Consider the following 19,025-nt stretch of genomic DNA (forward strand, 5'->3'; position numbering starts at 1 on the left):
CACATAGCTCTTGTCACCCCTGGTGCGTTTTCACCCAGTCTCTGTTTCAGCCCTTCACTCGTTCCAGAAAAGAGCTGCTTAGTCCATTAATCGAGGGTCCTTCCTCCCCAACTCGGGCTTGCCCTCCTCACCTGTCTTCCTTCTTTTCCTCCGCCTCTCTCATGCTTCTCTTGTTTTAGTATCAAACTGTCGCTGACAAGCTGAGGTTTGGGCTCTCTGGGCTCGGGATCCTGGTATAATCCTGCCCTTAAATTGCAAAGAAGATGGGTTCGAATGCCCGTCGTCTGCCAGGGGGAGGCTGGGGAGTTTGCCCTCCTTCCTGTGACCTCCCATCCTGAGCCCCAGTGTGCCCCACAAGCTGAGCTCCTGGCTGTCATGCCCACCCTGCAGGTGCCATCTGTTCTGCACCATGTCCGCCCAGAGGCCAGATGCAGCCTTGCCCTGAGTCCCACCTAAAACCTATTTCCTGGAGGCTCTGTGTGTGGAGTGGGCGGAGGTCACAGCGCGGCAAGGCAAACAGCTCCCGGGACCACCAGCAGTGTCTGTGTCTACAGGCCCCCTGGCAGGTGGCCTGCCAAAGACTCTCGGTCACTTCGCACCGTATAGCTCTGTACTTGTGACATCTGAACCGATCTCCTCCGTCTTCCCTTTCCTGTCCCCATCCCTCGCGTTTGCCCGGTACCCCAGGAACCCCGCGTGCATTTCACTCTACTCCACAGAGCAAGTCAGCCTTCTAGCCCACTGCTTTCCACAGTGTGCCAAATCCATTCGTGGGTGGCAGCATCCACTTAGTGAGTCACAGCCATATTTTCTTTTAAATGAAATAGGATGGAATAGAAAATGTGCATGTGAGTATGGTAAGAATTAGTATTATTTTGTGAAATGTGTTTTGATTATACTTCTATAAATAAGTGTTATAAGGGTTCTGGTTTTTAAAAAAATGGTCTGTAAAAGGTCTGTCTGGCCCCACAGGACGACTCGGCGGAAGGCTCACTTTTGCATGACGGTGACCGTCAAAGAACTGAGCAGAACAGAGGGACCTTCCTTTGAACACCGTCCACGCTTCCTAAAGGCTGCTCGTGGTGCGACTTGAAAACACGCCTGACTCTGGAGTCCGTTTTCTGACGCAGTGAGCTCTCCGCCGGTTCCCGGATGTGTCTGTATGAAGCAGATCTCGTGGGTTGGTACCGATTTGCAACTCACTTGATGTGGCTGTTTGACTCTGGGAACTCTGTGACATGATCGTTTGCTTCAGCAGTGTCCAGGCGCTTGCTTGTTTTGCTGCCGAAATTGACGTCCATCCAGAGGTGGCAGGAGAGGGAGACTGCTGTTGTCACCAGGGTGAGTCTCGGTTTGTTTCTCAGTTATTTGCCATGTTTCTTGATAAAACACAATGGTGGCTTTTCAGACTACACCCAAATGCTTCTGCATTGACGCCATTGCTTCAAGCTGTCCCGAACCTAATGGAGCAGGGGGTTGGGGACAGACCACCAGGCTGGGGCCAGGCTGGCCTTGCCCGGTTGGGGCGGAGTATCCTAATTTCTGGCTGAGCATTCTGGAAGAAACAGGCTCACCAACTCGTCTCCGTAGAGGGCCTGGCTGGGGCGGGGAGGGGCAGGTCACTAGCACCTGCACTCCAGGCCTCTGCCTCATTCATCCTCAAAGCAACCCTGTGTGGTTGACACTTTCATCCTAATTTTGAAGATTTGGGAACCGAGAATCAGGTTAAACGACCAGATTTTCCCAGATTCTTACTGTGGATTTCATAAATGGTGCGGCAATAGCTCCCTGCGGAGCTGAGGTAAAGGCCGCCGGCTGCAGCGGGCCAGACATCAGTCTCTGAAGGACGCAGAATGGGGCGGAGACGGTTTCATTTCCTTTTCTCTTGGGGGCAGTGGAGCAGACGGGACAGCAGGGACCGAGGTGCGGCTCTGGGGGGAGGGGAGTGACGGCTCTGGGCGGAGGGGAGTGACGTCCCTGCCCCTGGGCGGCGCTCGGGAGGGCGGGGAGGGCCAGGTTTGGGTTTGCTGGGTAGGTGTGCGGGGTGAAGTGAGAGCCGGGTCCCTCAGCAGACAGGGGAAGGGGAGCAGCTGCCCCAAGAGGGTCCCTTCCTGCCCCTCCACGCTGCGGCCCTGGCTCCCCTTCCAAACTCTGAACGGATGGTCAAAGACCGCTGGTTTGGAGGAGAGGGGACGTGTCCGCCTCCTGAGGTAACAGATCCAGCCCTGGCTGTGACCCACACACAGGCCTGTCCCTGCCTGGGCAGCCTCAGTTTCCCCTCCCGCAGGCGGTTCCCTCCTCCCCAGCCCTTGTCTCTGCGGGTCCTGACAGTACAAATGAAACTAATCTTGTGCACTAGGCATGGCGCGAGTTATCGTGTATACCAATGGAGGTCGTTGAGAAATTTTATGTGACCTTTCCGTTCCTAATGCCAGTGTTACTGCAAGTTGTTTTCCTGGGGAGAAAAGAGGCTCTAACAGGCTGTGTGTGTGTGTGTGTGTGTGTGTGTGTGTGTGTGTGTGTGTGTGTGTGTGTGCTTTTTGTCTTTTAACTTTTAGAGTGGCAGCTATGTAGTTTAAAAATCGGATTCCGCATAATAATGCACACATGAGTCTACATTAACAGGACATGTGTTTTGTAAAACAGAATCGAGCTTTTTCAACATGCCTTTCTAAAAGGAAGGAACTCAGAGCGCCGTAGAGGGTCTCGAGGTCTTTCTGCACACCCTGGGGAAAGAGATGGGAGGGAAGATCAGCAAAAGGGGTCACTGAGAGGGTAGACCTAGGAACGGGAGGGAGAGGGGGGAGGATGCAGTACGTGTGGAGACAGGGGCGAGGGAAGGAGGGTGAGGAGGTGATGAGGACAAGGGAGGGGACAGAGCACTCGGTGGTGCCACAGGCCCTCAGTGAACCCACCGGTGAAAGTTAGACTATCAGTGTTGGTGCTTTTATTAATGGAGTTTTCCTGAACTACCGTGTTTCCTCGAAAATAAGACAGGGTCTTATATTTATGTTTCCTCAAGAAGACGCCCTAGGGCTTATTTTCAGGGATGTGTTATTTTCCCCTCAAAGCCTCAGCTTGCAGCACGCACAGGATGGCCGGGACCTGACAGGGGAGCCGACCTTGTTGGTGGGGCTGCCCGCACCTTTCCGGTCACCTCTGGGATAGCAGCTGTCACGATGGGGCAGATGAGAAGGGCTGCTCATCTTCTTTCCCGCTCCTCCACGAAACGCATGGGTTGTGCAGATGCGCGGCGTAGCCACGCCCAGCACTAGGGCTTATTTTCAGGGCAGGGCTTCTATTGCGCACATGCTTAGAAATCCTGCTAGGGCTTATTTTATGGGTAGGGCTTATTTTCAGGGAAACACGGCATGAGGTATCCTGTGAGCGTGCAATTGGGGGAGAAGCAAGGGGAGAAAACAATGACAGGGAAACCGCTCATCCTGCCATTTTTCTCAGGGCACCCGCTCAGCTCCTTGCATGACAGGCGGGGATACTCACCACTATACTAAGGAGGATGGCAGGCTCAGCTTCTTTACCCACAGCCGAGGAAAGTGCAAAAGGAGGGTCCCGATCACTCCCTGGTAACCGGGTGCGTGAGTTTCGTGGGCCACACTGCCCGCCTGTTTGGTTTTGCACAGACACAAGCAGGCAGTGAAGTGAGAGTGTGGGGAGAGAGACAGAGCCCAGCCTGTGTCTGCTTTGGAATCTGTGATGATCTATGGGTTACTTCTTTATTTCAAATTTTTAAAATATATTTTCTTACCTCTGTTTTTGGAGGGGGATGGGAGTCTCACTATGTTGCCCAGGCTGGTCTCAAATTCCTGGACTCAAGCAACTGTCCCGCTGAGTAGCTGGGACTATAGGCTCACGCCACTTTGTAACTGAGTTGTAATTTACATATAGTAGAGTGCACAAATCATGGCAATTTCTTACATGTATATAGGTCCATGAAACCACCAACCAGATTAAGATATAGGCTGTTTCTAGACTCCCCTCCCAGTCAATATCCCCCCAAAAGGTACCCGCTTTTCTAGTCCCTATCACTATAAATTAGCTTTGTCTGTGTGATTTGTACCCATGGAGATATATAAAGAGAGATCAACAGATACATGGATATATCTCTATAAACCTATATCTATATATGTGTCTATATATTTAGCTTCTTTTGCTCATGTTGTCTTCACGATCACCCACACACAGTGTTGTATGCAGCAACAGGTCATTCTTTTTGTTTGCTGTATACCAATCCATGGTGTGAATGTATCATGGTTTGTCCATTTTGTCATTGATGGGCACCTGGGTTGTTTCTAGTCTGGGTTATTATGAATAGTGCTGCTGTGAACAATCTCATAGGTGTCTTCTGTTGGACACGGATGCTCATTGTCCTACTGTGTGTACCCGGGAGTGGAATCTCTGAGCCAGAGGCTGTGCGCATGCTCAGCCTTAGTAGGTACTGGACTGTGGTCGCCTTAATCCAAAGTGCCTTGGAGAGAGAAGACTCCTCCGTCTCGAGTCTTCTCTATGGCTTGTAGAAGACACCACCAGTGGCTACAGTGGGAAGTGGGAGGGATGGAAGGGCAAAACTGACCAGAGATTGTGAAAGGAAAGAAACAGAGAAGGGAAGAAAAAAGAGGGAAGAGTCAGGAGAGATCTTAAAAAAAGAATGACATGAGGACAGGCACAGTGGCTCACGCCTGTAATCACTTTGGGAGGCCGAGGTGGGAGGATCGCTCAAGGTCAGGAGTTCGAAACCAGCCTGAGCTAGAGCGAGACCCCGTCTCTACTAAAAATAGAAACAAATTAATTGGCCAACTAAAAATATGTAGAAAAAATTAGCTGGGCATGGTGGCGCATGCCTGTAGTCCCAGCTACTCCAGAGGCTGAAGCAGGAGGATTGCCTGAGCCCAGGAGTTTGAGGCTGCTGTGAGCTAGGCTGATGCCACGGCACTCTAGCCCGGGCAATAGAGTGAGACTCTGTCTCAAAAAAACCCAGAATGACATGATTCTTCCCTGAAGGAGCTTATAATTTCGTAGGTGTAGGTGTAAAAGGTAATTATAGAAGGTAAGATAAAATAAGCACTCTAGTGGGCGTGTGTACAGGAGTGCTGGAATCAGGGGAAGTGGAGACTGGTCTCAACAGCAGGACAGCAGAGAGCTGCTCAGAAGCCCTGGCGTTCTAGCCATGCCAAGAGACAAGGAAGTGGCGTTTCAATGGGTGATGAGCGGGGGTGGCTGGGAAGAAGCATAAGTACAGGCAAGAAGTAGGAAAATACATGTGGTGAGAACACGGAAATAACAGTCTCTCGGTTGCTTTAGGGAAACTGATCCTTCTTCACAATGGGCTTGAGGTGGTCGCTTCCATCCCAAATGTCTCGGATAAGAGACCATAGCATTTCCATAAAATGGAGCATTTGGGAGACAGTTTAACAGCCTTAAAACAGGTCATTGAGCTGGTCTCATTACTAAAGCCCACGGAGACCGGCATTTCCGGGGGGTCCTGGTACAGAGGCATTGGCTACCCAGCCAGCCAGCTCCTTTGGGAGCTCACGCTGACCTGTCCCACGCGCCTGTTCCTGCTGCTCGGGGAGCTTCCGGATTCAGGCAACTGTGAGACCATCTCGGGTTCAGTTAATCCCCCCAGATAAATGCTCTCTAGCTGGTGTGGCTTGTAATTCACTCATCTACTCAATCAATATACATTTTTTGAGCCCTGATTATGTGCCAGTTTCTGGGTGCTATGTATGATACAGTAAACAAGATAAATCCATAAGATTCCCACTGTCTCATAGCGCTTCCCTTCTAGCAGGATGAGACAGACCACGAGCAAAGCAATAAACAAGAAAATTACCAAAATGCAGTAAAGAGCTACAATGAGAATTAAAATAAAGTGATATAATAATGAATGGGGGCTTCTTATATTGGGTGATCTGAGACGGAGACATCGAGCTGAGCTCTGAAGGAGCCCACCGTGCTCAGGTCTCAGGGAAAAGCCACCCAGACAGAGCCATAGCAAGTGCAAAGGCCCGAGGCAGGACTGAGCTTGCCCTTGTGAAGAACAGGAACAAGGCCAATTTGTCCAGAGCCCAGGAGTGAGCAGAGAGTGGGAATGAATGATACGGGGTAGAAGGAGCCTGAGGCCAGGTCACAGAGGCTTTGTGACTCAGAGAAAGGAGTTTGGAAAATTTTCTAAGTGCAATGGGAAATCATCGGAAAGCTTTAAGCAGAGGGAAAATCTGGCATGGTACATATTTTTAAAAGGTTGCTCTGGTGGTTTTATGAAGGGGTGACAAGCTTGGAATTGGGGGACCAGTTAGGTTGATGTTGCAGTGGTGAAACAAAAAACAATGCTGGATTGGAGTTGGACGTGGATTTGGTGGGTGGGTAGGGTGGCAGCAGTAGACAATGGATTTGGGTGCATTGTGGACAGAGATTCTGCAAGTGATAAGGAAGATTAAAAAAAAAGAAATCTAGGAAAATTCCTAGATTTTTGGCTTAACCAACTGGATGGATCATGTTCCCTTTTTCAAAACGAGGTCGCCTGGAAGAGGAAAAGATTTGGGTTCAGGGGAGAATGGCACCAAGAGTTTTCCTCAAGCTAGTTCATTTAAGACTCACGTGAAACTATTCCAGTGTTAGTCTGGAGTTCTGCAGAGGGGTCGGGGCTGAAAATACAAATTTAAGGAGCCATGGAGCAGTGGGGAATTTCCTGATCTCGCTGAGGGACTATTGACTAGGTCTGGTTCAGCCTCTTGGGTGTTGGGACAGCAGAACCACAGAGCCACCGTAACACACCCAGTGATATCTTCCATTCCCACCTCACCAGTCCCTGCAAATGCACCACCCGTAGCTGACCCTGGGACCAGAGCAAACAGGGATGAACTGGGATTCTAGACGCTGGGCACTGAGTCCTGGCGCCAACGCCAGGAACAAAAAGAAAAAGAAAAAGGACAGTTGGTGAGCATTTCCGCGTGGCAGCACCGTGCCCTGCGTCCCACAGGTCATCTGTCTTCATGCCCACACCGTCCTGTGTGATGATTCTCACCGTCCCTGTTTGACAGATGAAGAAATAGGGGTTCGCGTTGGTGGAATGATTTCTTCAAGTTTGCAAATCAAGCCCAGATCTGTTTGATACCGGTATACTGACTGTATTGCCTCTCCTTGCTGTTTGTCCTTGAGACAATATTTAACCTCCCTGGTCTGGGGTTTCTTCATTTATTAAATGGGATATTAAAAAATGGATTTCTATGGTCTCATCTAGCTCTAATATTCTGGAATCTGGATGCATTTGAGTGTATTTATTTTTCAGTTTTCTAGGTGAGAGTTTTGAATCATTCTGTAATTGAAATGCTTTGGCTAGAGCATGATTTTCCACCCTTGGGGCAAGAGGGGAAATGACCTTGCCTTTGGAGCATGTGGCTTAGAGGGATTGCTGTCCTGGTGCTGCACCCAGGGGTGAAAGGCCCCTTGGAAGTTTAAAGGACTCGTCATACTTGTCATAGCTTCTTTGTTCCCCTTGCCCACATCTCTTTCCTTTCTTTCTTTCTGGGAAATATTTCTCATTTTCTAAATCCTTGAGCTTTGATGCCCGGGGAATGTCAAAGGGGACCAAGGGTTAAATACAGAGCTGAGTCTGTCTGCTTCTGGCTGCTGCAGCCTGCCGCAGTCACCCTAGCTGGACCTCGCCATCTGGGCTCCCCTGCAAGAGCAGAGGCGTGAACTCCCAGGACATCCTTTCCTTCAGACTTTGCCAACAGCAAAGGGCGAGGAGCTCTCTCTTCATTGAGCTTTGCCTGCCTGGATCCAAAAGAGCGTTCTGATGGCAAGAAGGGACAGCAACACCGTTCAGTGGCACGACGACTGGGTCGAAACCTATCTGCAGTGCAAACATTATGTGGGGGTTTAATCTCCTATCATACCCTTTGGCTGGTTGTCCATTTATCAAATAACATGTTTTAAAACTCTAGAAGGTGAGGCCAGGCGCAGTGGCTCACGCCTGTAATCCTAGCACTCTGGGAGGCCTAGGCAGGCGGATTGCTCGAGGTCAGGAGTTCAAAACTAGCCTGAGCAAGAGCGAGACCCTGTCTCTACTATAAATAGAAAGAAATTAATTGGCCAACTAATATATATAGAAAAAATTAGCCGGGCATGGTGGTGCATGCCTGTAGTCCCAGCTACTTGGGAGGCTGAGGCAGGAGGATCCCTTGAGCCCAGGAGTTTGAGGTTGCTGTGAGCTAGGCTGATGCCACGGCACTCACTCTAGCCTGGGCAACAAAGTGAGACTCTGTCTCAAAAAAAAAAAAAAACTCTAGAAGGTGAGTCTTCTCTCTCAGTATTCTTGACCAATTATTTACCCAGGTAAAATTTATTATTATCTTCTTAATTTTTATTAACATAAAAGACCTAGCATGATTTTTTTTAAAATCATGAACAGATATTGACTTTTTTTCTGCATCTATTGATGTAATCATATGATTTTTCCTCTTTAGCCTGTTGATGTGATGATTACAGGAATTGACTTTTGAATGTTGAACTGGCCTCACATACCTGGGATAAATCCCACTTGGTCATGGTGTGTTTAATAAATAAATTAATTAATTAAACACAGGGTCTCACTCTGCTGCCAAGGCTAGAGTGCAGTGGCTCACTGTAGGCTCAAACTCCTGGGCTCAGCGATCCTCCTGCCTCAGCCGCCCAAATAGCTGGGACTACAGGGGCACGCCAGCATTCCTGGCTAATTTTGTTTCTTTTAGAGACAGGGTCTCACTATGTCAATTTCTTTGTCTTCTACTTTAATATTTGTTATTTCTTTTCTTCTGTTTACTTTGAATTTATTTTGCTTTCTTTCAAGTTTCTCAAGGTGGAAGCTTAGGTTACTGGTTTTAGATCTTTCTTGTTCTCTAATATGGTTAGAGGCAAGGACCCTCAAAGACCCTCAACTCCCCTATGACTCGTCCTACGCACGGACTTCGCCCTGGAAAATTCCAGCTATAGCTCCGAGAAGAATGCATTCCATGACGTGCTGACCACGGGACGCCCCAGGGAGTGCTGACTGCAATTGTTCCCGACCACCTGCCAGGTTGGAGATGAGTAACCAGTCACAAACAGGATACCGATAAGACGCTGATTGGGGTTGATTAACCCAGACCCAAGCCTCATCGTCGCCCCACTCTATTTTTTGTTTCTACTTCCTTGTTTCTGTATGCTTATAAAACCTACTAAGAATCTAAGTAAAGCAGACCTTGACAACCATTTGCTTGGTCTCGTTCCTTTCTCTCGCCCATCTCTTTCAGGCAAAGTCCCCCTTGACCCCCGCGAGTAACAGAAGGTCCCGTGGGTCGGGACAAGTGGCGCCCAACGTGGGGCCCCAGGTACGGACCTTTGTCGGGTGATGCCGCGGAGCGCTCTTCGGCCGAAGGAAACCCTACAGAGACCCTCGTTCTGCCGCTCACAGAGTCGACGGTCTGGTGAGTAAATTTTTACATTGTCACCCCATCGAGATGGGCCATTCATTGTCTAAAGAGGCCGTTTTTATTAAGGATCTCGAGGCCTCACTCAGAGAGAGAGGAATTAGAGTTAAGAAAAAGGATCTAGTAAAGTTTTTTGTGTTCATTGATCGTGCTTGTCCTTGGTTTATTGTTAGTGGACCTGAGATTCACCCACGCAAGTGGCAGAATGTAGGCAGAGAGTTAAACAATTTACTTCTGAATCAAGGCCCAGATGCCGTCCCTGTATCTGTTTTCTCGTACTGGGGACTAATCAGAGATATTGTTGAGGGAGCAGATTCAGACCCCAATAAGAAGCAGCTACTCTCCATAGCGGAATTTTGCCTCCGACCCATGTCACAGTCCGCTTCGAGAACGTCGTTAGAGGCAGCCAAAGGGTCAACTTCCCCTAATAATCCTGAGGGACCAACATGCCCTTTCCCTTGCCCTTCAGTTTGTATTAATATGCCCCCTCAGGACCCCTCGGCTGAGCTCCAGACATCTAGGGACGAGCCCCCGATTAGTAAGCCAGACACCAAGACCCTCTATCCTCCCTTACCCGAGGGTACAGCCCCTCATGCATTTAATAAACCGGTATTCAAGAAACAACCCCTCCAAGAGTCCCTCGACCCCGCAGAAGAGGCAACCCTCGGAGAGGAAGCGGCCCGATATCACAATCCCGAATGGCCTCCTCCTTACGTGCCCCAAATTTGTGCACCTTCGTTAATGCCTCCCCTTACAATGCCCTTACTTTTGCGTGCCAAAGAAGACTTAAGTCAAAGGGTTATGCAATTAAAGGATGTCTTACAACTTCAAAAAGAGTTTGCCCAGCTTTCCAAAGACTTGTCCTCCCTCCAAGATACGCTTAAAGATTCGGTCTTCATTAGCCACCCACATCATGAGACCGCCCAGTCACACGCCACCTTAAATAAGAAATCCTTAAAGTCCTCCCATAAAGCCCTAGCATTCCCGGTAGTTATCAGGTCTAATAGGCAAGGAGACATTGCCGCCCCTTCTTCCAGCCAGTCCCCGCCACAAGATTCAGATAATGAGGATACAGAAGAGAGAAAGGGAAAGTGAAGGTGATGACCCCCCAGAGGAGGCAGTCCCGGGGCCCACTGAGTTCCGCAGACTAAAACTTAAGACTTTAAAAGAATTAAATTCTGCTGTTAGGACGTATGGGCCCAATGCACCCTTTACCTACTCCCTCCTAGAGGCAGCCTCAGGGGGCGGCTACTTGCTCCCCGGAGAATGGGTCAAACTAGTACAGGCGGTCCTTTCTCGCGGGCAGTTCCTCTCTTGGAAGGCCGACTTTCTCGACCGCTGTCAGACCACGGCTGCTAATAATTTAAAAAACCCCAATTCTGCATCTTGTACCCTTGAAAAGCTTAGCGGACAGGGGAGATTTGCTACTGAACAGCGCCAAAGGAGACTCCCAATTGGACTTTTGTCTCAGACCGCCGTGGCCACCTTCGGCGCTTGGCGAACACTTCCCTCTACGGGATCTGTCCTTACTCCCCTGACAAAAATCACCCAGGGAGCTCAAGAGGGTTTTAGTGAATTTGTGGGCAGGCTTTTAGAGTCTGCTGAACGAACCCTCGGACACGAAGATGAGAATAATAGGCTTATTAAACAATTAGCCTATGAAAATGCCAACAGCTCCTGTAGGGCCATCCTCAGGGGCAAACTCAAAAATAAAGACCTTAATGACATGATTAGAATGTGTAATGATGTTGACCCCTTCGCCCATAAGGTATCGCAGGCCATACAGCTTGCGGTTGGGGCCGCCATCCAAGGGACCGCGGCACAGAGGGATTGCTTTAAATGCGATCAGCCAGGGCACTTTGCGAGACAGTGTCCCTTAGCCACCTCCTCTGCTGCCCCTAACCTCAGTGGACCACCAGGCAGGCCAACTCAGCCCCCCTCCCTCTGTCCTCACTGCAAGAGGGGATATCATTGGGCTAGTGAGTGCCGCTCTAAGACCGATGCCCTTGGAAACCCCTTGCCCCCCCTTTCGGGAAACGGCCTGAGGGGCCAGCCCCGGGCCCCTCGCCCTATTCAATTTCAGTCGGCCTCGGGGAACAGCTGACAAGAGGATCCCCAGCCCCTAGACTCCTCCGAGCAACCACAGGGAGCGCAGGAGTGGACTTGTGTGCCTCCTCTGACACAATATTAAGACCTGAGGATGGTGTTCAGATTCTGCCCACTGGCTCCTTTGGACCCCCCCCCCCCAGCTAACATGTTCTTTTTTATTCTGGGCCGAGCCTCCTCCACTCTTGCAGGGCTCATAGTCCACCCCTCCATAGTAGATAGTGACTTCACCGGAGAAATTAACATCTTAGCCAGTGCGCTTACCAGCCCTGTGTATGTCTCTAAGGGACAGCGCTTAGCTCAGGCATTACCCTTGCCCCTTAATACATCCTTCCCAGCCATCGCCTCTAACCGAGGTGCTTCCTGCCCTGGCTCTTCTGATCTCTATTGGGTCCAAGCTATCACCAAAGAACGGCCCACCCTGCGGCTAAAATTAGATGGTAAACTTTTTGAAGGCCTTCTTGATTCAGGCGCTGATTCCAGGGTTATTGCCCAAGACGCCTGGCCCGATTCATGGCCACTGCAGCCCTCCCTTACGCACTTACAAGGTATAGGACAGTCTAGAGATACTCTCCAGAGCTCAAAAATTTTGACATGGGAAGACTCTGAGGGAAACAGAGGTACTACTCAACCCTTTGTAGTCCCAAACCTACCCGTTAACTTATAGGGGCGTGATATCCTTGCACAAATGAATGTCATTATGTGTAGCCCCAATGAAGTTGTAGCCAGCCAAATGCTTAAACAGGGATTCCTCCCAGGACAGGGTTTAGGCAAAGAGGGTCAGGGACTAAGAGCACCCCTAACCACCCTCCCTAAGTCAGACAGATCAGGACTAGGGTTCAAAGACCATTTTTCGTAAGGGCCATTGATCCCCCTGCACTTCAGGCAGATAAAATCACTTGGAAGAGTGACTCACCTGTCTGGATCGATCAGTGGCCCCTCCCATCTAACAAGCTAGCCGCAGCTACAGCGTTGGTGCAGGAACAATTAGCTGCCGGACACATAGAGCCCTCTACTTCACCATGGAACACCCCTATTTTCGTCATCCAAAAAAGGACTGGCAAGTGGCGGCTGCTACAAGACTTACGGGCTGTTAACCAAACAATGGTTCCCATGGGGGCACTCCAGCCTGGTTTGCCTTCGCCCGTAGCCATCCCCAAAGGCTACTATAAAATAGTCATTGACCTGAAAGACTGCTTTTTCTCCATACCATTGCACCCAGATGACTGCAAACGCTTTGCGTTCAGTCTCCCGGTAGTAAACTGTATAGGACCCTCTCCGCGCTTTCAATGGTGAGTATTGCCTCAAGGCATGGCCAACAGCCCTACCCTTTGCCAAAAATATGTAGCTCAGACAATTGATTCTTTTAGAATTCAACATCCTCAGCTATATATAATTCATTATATGGATGACATTCTTCTCGCTGGGGCCGACAGGCAACCTTACTTCAAGTTACCATGCAGGTTGTCTCGGCCTTACAAGATCGAGGCCTCCGCCTGTCCCCTGAAAAAATTCAGGTCTGCCCCCCTCACCTGTTTCTAGGCTTTGAATTGTTCCCCAATAAGGTCCTCTCCCAAAAGGTGCAAATCAGAAAAGACTCTCTTCAATGCCTTAATGATTTTCAGCGCCTTCTAGGCGACATTAATTGGCTTCGCCCATATTTAAAACTCACCACAGGACAGTTAAAACCCCTATTTGACATCCTGCAGGGAGATGCCAATCCAACCTCTCCCCGCTCCCTAACTAAAGAAGGGCAGCAAGTGCTTAGTTTGGTCGAGCAGGCCATAAATGCCCAGGCCATTGGCTACTTCTCCCCCGACTCCCCCTTGTACTTCATTGTCCTTCCTACCCCCTTTTCGCCCACAGGACTCTTTTGGCAGGGCAAGCCTCTCTTTTGGGTTCACCTGTCGGCTTCCCCCCCTAAAGTCCTTCCCACCTACCCTTACTTAGTAGCTAAGATTATTCGCTTGGGGCGAGAAAACTCCCTTAAACTCTTTGGAAAGGATCCAGATATAATACTCCCTTACAATGCTTCCCAAATTCGGTGGCTAATACAGAATGATGATGACTGGGCAGTTAACTGCACGTCTTTCCAGGGCAAACTAGATAATCATTACCCCCCTGATAAACTAATTCAGTTTCTCTATCAGACACCTGTAATATTCCCCCAAAAAACAAGAGTCTCCCTCATTCTAGGAGCCATCTTAGTCTTTACTGACGGATCCTCCTCAGGCACCGCGGCCTATAGCATTAATGGCCAGGTCCACAGTTTTCCCACCGGGTTCTCCTCTGCTCAACTCGTGGAGTTAGCAGCCTTAGTCTCGGTCTTCAAAAACGTAGATCAGTCGCCATTTAACTTGTATACTGATAATTCTTATGTTGCTCATGCTGTCGCCACTTTGGAAACTGTGCCTCATATTCGGCCCTCCAACAATACCACTCAAATGTTCCAGCAACTACAAAGACTCATTCACTCCCGTTCTGCGCCCTTTTTTATAGGCCATATTCGCGCCCACACTGGCCTTCCTGGGCCTCTAGTCGCTGGAAATAATCTTGTTGATCAGGCAACCCGCATTGCAGGCGCAGTCCACACTATCACTGTTGACCCTGTTTGCGCTGCACGCCAAGCTCATAATTTACACCATCTCAATGCCTATACCCTCAGACTTAAATTCTCTATTACTAGAGAACAAGCCAGAGAAATCATCCGCCAATGCAGGGCCTGTTTCACCCTTCTCCCTGAGCCACACCTAGGAGTCAACCCTCGAGGCCTGATCCCTGGGGAGCTCTGGCAAATGGATGTCACTCACTACCCCCCTTTTGGAAAGCTTAAATATGTACATGTCTCTGTGGACACTTGCAGTGGATTTATCTTTGCTTCCCTACAAACAGGCGAAGCCACCCGCCACATTATTAGTCATATTATAGCCTGTCTCACCTCCCTCCCTCAGCCTAAAGTTATTAAGACTGACAATGGCCCGGGATATGTCAGCTCCAACTTCAAAAGCTTTTGTGCTCAGCTAGGCATTAAGCATATTACAGGCATTCCATATAACAACCTCAGGGCCAAGGTATTGTAGAGAGAGCTCATCAGACGTTAAAAAATACACTCTCCAAACTACAATCGGGAGGAGGAATTTTGTACCCTTTGACAGGTAATTCCAAAACCCTGCTTAATCACGCCCTGTTCATTTTAAATTTTCTCACCTTTGACACCACCGGTAAAACAGCCGCCGACCGCCTTTGGCACCCATCCACCACAGATACTTATGCACAGGCCTTATGGAAGGAGCCACTTACAGGCAAATGGCTGGGGCCTGACCCTGTCCTCATATGGGGAAAAGAACATGCCTGCATCTACGATACCCAGGCAGGAAATGCCAGATGGCTACCAGAGAGAGCGATTAGGTTATATAACCCACCCAGGGAATCCCCTGAGAAGAATTCTTAATTCTGTTCTCTTCCAGAAATACAATGACTCCCCGAGAAAAGGCACTGCCCCTCCTATGCCTGATTCTAGTCGTGATCAAGAGCACCATCGCAACCAACCATCAGATCTACAACTATACATGGCAAGTAATTAATGAGGCAGGAGACGTTGTTAATTCCTCCTCACGTCTCTCCGCCGTTATACCATGGGATCCTATTAGAAATTGACCTATGCATATTAGCTCTTGGGGCTAAAGACCCTGCGTGGGGCCTTCTCGCACTTTTTGCCCCTCAGCCAGCTCCTCCAACGACTGACTCTTCCCCAGGCCTTTGCTCCTCGAGAGCTGGACGCTCTACAACGAGATATAAAGACCTTTATGTTTGCCCGGGGGCCCATCGACCTCGTACCAACAACTACCAATGTGGTTACGCCCCTGACTTCTTTTGTGCTTCCTGGGGCTGTGAGACCACTGGTGATGCCTACTGGAATCCCTCCTCTTCCTGGGATTATATCACCGTCAGAAAGCAGTTTCCCCGTCAAGCTCCTTCCTCCCCTTATGCCCCACAACCACCCACTGACCCTCAGTGTAACAACCAATGGTGCAACCCCCTATTAATTTCATTCACCGAAGCTGGAAAAAAGGCTTCTTGGGATCAGTCCAGGGGATTTGAATGGGGGCTTAGACTTTACATATCTGGAAAAGTCTCACATTTAAAATCAAATTAATTAAAAGCCTCCCCAGAGGTCTTACGGTCGCAATAGGTCCTACCCACGACCTACACCCACCTCGGCCTCACGGTCCCTCCAGGGGCCTACCCTCCTCCACAGCTGTGTCCCCTTTTCCGTTTAGCACCTCCCTATACCAACCTACCCTGCCCGAGGGGCCCCCCTCCTCTGCAGAACTAATTCTCACCTTAGTCAACGCCTCTGTCAAGACCTGTCAAGACCATCCGAGAGGCCAACAATTCAGAATATCAGGAGTGTTGGGTATGCTACTCCCCCCGGCCTCCCTTCTATGAAGGCGTCGCTACTTTTGGTGAGCCATTATTTACTAATGACACCAGCAGACTCAGATGGGGTCTAGAGACCCATGATAGCCTGACACTCAGCCAAGTCACAGACCTAGGCCTTTGCCTTCTTAGCCCCAGAATGCTTCCTCCCGCACCCTTAGAGAAAATATGCAATCAGTCAATTACTGTCAACTCCACTTTTCAGCATATTCAGGCATCTAACACCTCTTATTTTGCTTGTTCTTCTGGCCTTACCCCGTATGTAGTCACTGCAACGTTTCTTGAGCATAGAGAATATTGTATGTTAGTCATGCTTTTCCCCAGACTCACTGTACATCCTGCTGACGAATTGCTCAAATTTTGGGAGCGCGGCACCACAATGCCCCGAGAAAAGAGAGAGCCCATCACGGCCATAACACTCGCAGTTGTTCTAGGCCTTGGTGCCACAGGGGCTGGGACAGGCATAGCCTCTCTAGTCACCTCCAACCAGCAGTACCTGCAGCTCTCTGCTGCCATCGATAATGATCTCCGAGAGCTACAGCAGGGCCTAAAATATCTCAAAGAATCCCTCGCTTCGCTTTCTGAGGTAGTGTTGCAAAATAGAAGAGGTCTAGACGTAGTGTTCCTCCAAGAGGGAGGTTTGTGCGCAGCACTTAAAGAGGAATGTTGCTTTTATGCAGACAAAACATGTCTGGTAGAAGATAGCATTGAGAGAGTTAGAGCCTAGAAGATAGAAAAAAACTGAGAGAACAGAGTGAAGCATGGTATCAAAATTGGTTTTCTACATCCCCCTGGCTATCCACATTGTTCCCAGTGTCTTAGGGCCGCTTGTAGGCTTTCTGTTGCTCCTCACCTTTGGGCCTTGGGCTTTCAAAAAACTAACTAATTTTGTCAAGTCACAGGTAGACGCAGCCACACAAAAATCGGTCTCCATGTTTTACCAACGGCTAGAACAAAGAGGCTCCAGAGAAGACCTCCGTGGAGAGTCTCCCAATACACCCACTGAAGGTCTAAATTTCTCAGACCTTGCCTCAGACATGGAACGCAGTTGGTTCCAAAGGCTGTGGAGACGCCCATGACAGGATTATCGCGATGCCGTGTACCAGATGGACACCCCGCCGACAGTGAGGTGACTCCATGACGGGAATATTGTAGGTCCATGCCCCGGGGCACACTTCATAATCAGAAGTGCCGGAGCAGGATGCCACCTACCTAGCCTAAGACAGAGGCCTCACCGTCACATTAATCGCCAGATCTTATATTTGGGGTGCTGGTTGTGGAAGCACATCGCGTAGCCTAAGACAGGCTCTCCACCAACTTATATAAACCTCCCTCATATTAATAAAGAGAGGGGGAGATGTTAGAGGCAAGGACCCTCAAAGACCCTCAACTCCCCTATGAATCATCCTACGCACAGACTTTGCCCTGGAAAATTCCAGCCATAGCTCCGAGAAGAATGCATTCCATGACATGCTGACCACGGGATGCTCCAGGGAGTGCTGACTGCAATTGTTCCCAACCACCTGCCAGGTTGGAGATGAGTAACCAGTCAAAAACAGGATACCGATAAGACGCTGATTGGGGCTGATTAGCCCAGACCCAAGCCTCATCGTCGCCCCACTATATTTTTTGTTTCTACTTCCTTGTTTCTGTATGCTTATAAAACCTACTAAGAATCTAAGTAAAGCAGACCTTGACAACCATTTGCTTGTTCTCGTTCCTTTCTCTCGCCCATCTCTTTCAGGCAAAGTCCCCCTTGACGCCCAAGAGTAACAGAAGGTCCCGCGGGTCGGGACGTAATATATCCATTCAATGCTATAATTTTCCCTCTCTGCACTGCTTTTGCTGCATGCTAAAAATTTTGTAAATTATATTTTCATTTTCTTTTAGTTTAAAATATTTAAAAATTTCTCTCAAGACTTATTCTTCTTCCATGTGTTATTTAGAAGTATGTTGTTCATTTTCCAAGTATTTTATAATTTTCCAGCTACTTTTCTGTTACTGATTTCTAGTTTAATTCCATTGTGGTCTGAGAGCTTACTTTGAATGAGTTAGTTCTGTTGTTCTAAATTTGTTAAGATGTGTTTTATGTCCCACAATGTGGTCTGTCTTGGTAGATGTTCCATATGAGCTTTAGAAGAAGGTGTAACCCGCTTTTGTTGGATAAAGTATTCTAGAGATGTCAATCATGTTTGGTTGACTGATGAGGCTGTTGAGTGCAGCCCTGCCCTTACTAATTTTCTGCCTGCGGGATCTGTCCATTTCTGAGAGGGGTGTCGAAGTCCTGACCTATAATAGTGGACTCATCTATTGCTCCTTGCAGTCCTATCAGTTTTACCTTTCTCCTATTATTAGTCATTTGTTATTTTCTAATTTTTCACTACAGTATCTTCGTGCAATTGACATTTTAACTCTATTTAAACGACTTCCTTGAAGCATGTGCCCAGAAAAGTCCTGGACGACAGTTTCCCGGGCCCTGTCACGCAGCACTCCGTCGTTCTCCCTGCAGACCCAGCCGACCCGCGGTTCCGCCGGAAATAAAGGCTATTAAATACGTGTGCGGCTTTCTCCTTCACCTGGCGCCATTCAGCTTTAGCATTTTACAGTTAGTTCCCTAACTTCAAAGCGTTCCCTGGTCTTAAAGTTGCTGTCGTTTTTTACTTATGTCACGACGAGAGGGGTGGCCCCAGGCACTTTTTAAGCATCCGATTTATTTTCATAATTTACTGAGACGTGAGCGATACGCAACCAACACTCGTCGCGCCAGCGGCCCTGCGGCTCGGGGCGTCGTCGGCGCGGCGCCCGCCAGGGGTCAGCGCAGGCTCGCGCTGAGCCGCCGCGTCCCACAATGCACCGGGCTCCGGGGACGGCGCAGCGTCCGTAACCGAGGGGGCGGAGCCTCCAAGGGGCGTGGCCTGGACCCGGAAGGCGGGGCTCTATGAAGGGCGGGGCGTCGTGGGCGGGACCGGGAGTCAGCGGGGGCGGTGGGGCTCGATGAGGGGCGGGGCG

The sequence above is a fragment of the Microcebus murinus genome, chromosome 24, assembly GCF_040939455.1.
Source record: "Microcebus murinus isolate Inina chromosome 24, M.murinus_Inina_mat1.0, whole genome shotgun sequence".
In the NCBI taxonomy this organism is placed as follows: Eukaryota; Metazoa; Chordata; class Mammalia; order Primates; family Cheirogaleidae; genus Microcebus; species Microcebus murinus.